The sequence below is a fragment of the Phacochoerus africanus genome, chromosome X, assembly GCF_016906955.1.
Source record: "Phacochoerus africanus isolate WHEZ1 chromosome X, ROS_Pafr_v1, whole genome shotgun sequence".
Classification (NCBI taxonomy): Eukaryota; Metazoa; Chordata; class Mammalia; order Artiodactyla; family Suidae; genus Phacochoerus; species Phacochoerus africanus.
Window position 1 is genome coordinate 33,193,804 of NC_062560.1, and position 2,242 is coordinate 33,196,045.

A 2,242-nucleotide genomic window follows, 5' to 3' on the forward strand; every position below is an offset into this window, starting at 1 on the left:
GCGTGAGTCTGATCCCTGGCCCAGGAACTTCCACTTGCTGCTGGTGTGGCCATAAAAAAATTCACAGTTTTATTAATTACAAATCATTATAATGAGGTTGAGCAGAAAATTAACATAATCTCTTGACCATATAAACCTGGATTTCTGCAGTGATATTGAGTCCCAGGATTCCTCTAAACATGATTTAAAATTCTAATGTCGGAGTTCCCATCATGGCACAGCAGAAATGGATCCGACTAGTACCCATGAGGATGCAGGTTCGATCCCTGGCCTCGCTCAGTGGGTTAAGGATCTGGCGTTGCCGTGAGCTGTGGTGTAGTTCGCAGACACGCCTTGCATCTGGTATTGCTGTGGCTCTGGTGTAGGCCGGCGGCTATAGCTCCGATTAGACCCCTAGTCTGGGAACCTCCATATGCCTAGGGTGTGGCCCTAAAAAGACAAAAAGACGACAAAAAAAATTTCTAATATCAACAAGATATTTTCCTTTAACACTAACAAAGATTTGGTTAGAATGACCAGGTGCCAGAGATTGGGACCAGTGGGGATACTCCCAGCTAGTGAGGGGCATGAGGAGAATGTCAGGAGAGAGCGATTTCCAGAGTCCATGAGAGAGCAAGTCCAGAGAGCTTAGGGTAGGGGACCTGAATCTAGAATTCTGCATCATGTGAAGTGACCTTAAGGAGAGAAGGTGGTGAATCAGGGTAGGGCATCCAGGAACACTAATGTGAATAGGCTTGGAAAAATGTTTTACTCACTGTATGAGCTGGAAATTGTCTATTGATCTAAGTGGGAAGGGCTACCGGATGAAAGAATCTAAAGCATATCAGACCCAGAATCCTCTGTGCATATTGTCAAAGTACAGCTGGTTCCTCGACATCATCTAGTGATGTTATTAATGGATTCTGGTACAGCAAAATCTTTTGAGGATTCTGAGGATCCAGTGTACCCCTACCAGTGTACCTGGGCTAGGAGCTATCTTTACATCTCCTGGAGACAGCTATTTCTTACCTTGTATGCACTGTACCTCCTCCATGGAGGATGGAGCTTTGTGAATGGATTGGGTTGGTGAATGATGACAGACTGTTGAGATAGGCCATGAGTACGATGAGTAGTGGAAGGGAGTACACAGTTGCAAGGAGAGGGAAATTGGAAGGGGGAATACCTTAGTGGCTAGTTAGCTCAGTGACTGAGGATGGCTAGGTGTGGACATATTTTAAAAAACAATCCAGGTGGTATCCCTAAACTCATTCCACCACCTGTGCTTTCTGAATTTTGGTATACCTGAGGTAAGTATCCTGGAACTGTGTTTGTTGGCTTGTATTACCACCAGATACTGCCTGGAATAGAGGATTGGGTAAAAGGTCAAACATTTGAAGAGTGTATGGTGGGCTGATGGAGATGACACACTTCCTTAATAAACTGACAGGAGATTATGGGTCCAAAAAGGGAAGCATGTTGTACCATCCTGTTTCCAGCATCCCCACCTCCAAGATGAGGGTGTTAGGGCTTGGGAAGGAGACACTGATGGTCACATTCTCAGTGATAGTTTCCCATGGGCACTCTCAAGTTAGGTAAGCAGTTGAAACACTTTGGGTTTCTTCCATGGAGCAGAGATCTCCCAGGATTATTTTGAATCAGTGAATGTTCCCTCTGGTACTTTGATTCATTCATTCATCCAGCAAGCACTTATCGAACATATGCTGAAGACAAGCACTAATTAAGCAAAACAAAAGGATATGACAAGACACTCTGATTCTGGCTGCAGATGTGAGGATGGTGAGGAGACAGATTTGAGCTTTAGGAAGTTAGGGACTATGTGAAAGTGTGGGGAAAAAGCCTATAATGACTCTAAGTTCCAAAGGTTGGCTGACAGGTGGAAGCCGGTCCTTTTAGCTGAGGTTGAGGATAAAGGAGGAGAAAGAGTTGGTGGCAATTAGAGGTAGAGAAGAGAAAGGGTGTGATGGATGAAGTCGGTGTGGGCCAGGTAGGGTAAGGTTCTGCGGGCTGTCCAGGTGGAGATGTCCTGCAGGCAGTAGAAAACAGGCCTGGCTCTCAGAAGAGGGTCCCTGGCTGCATTTCTAGAGGTCATGTGAGGCTATGGATGGAGGTAAAATCAAGTATTGTGCATATGGTGGCCTATATTCTGTCTCCTCCCCTGAAAACACGTTTGGAAGCCAAAATTACACAAAACAATGAATTCAGGGAAGAGTTTAAAGGGGGAAAGTACTCATCTGGAAAAGAA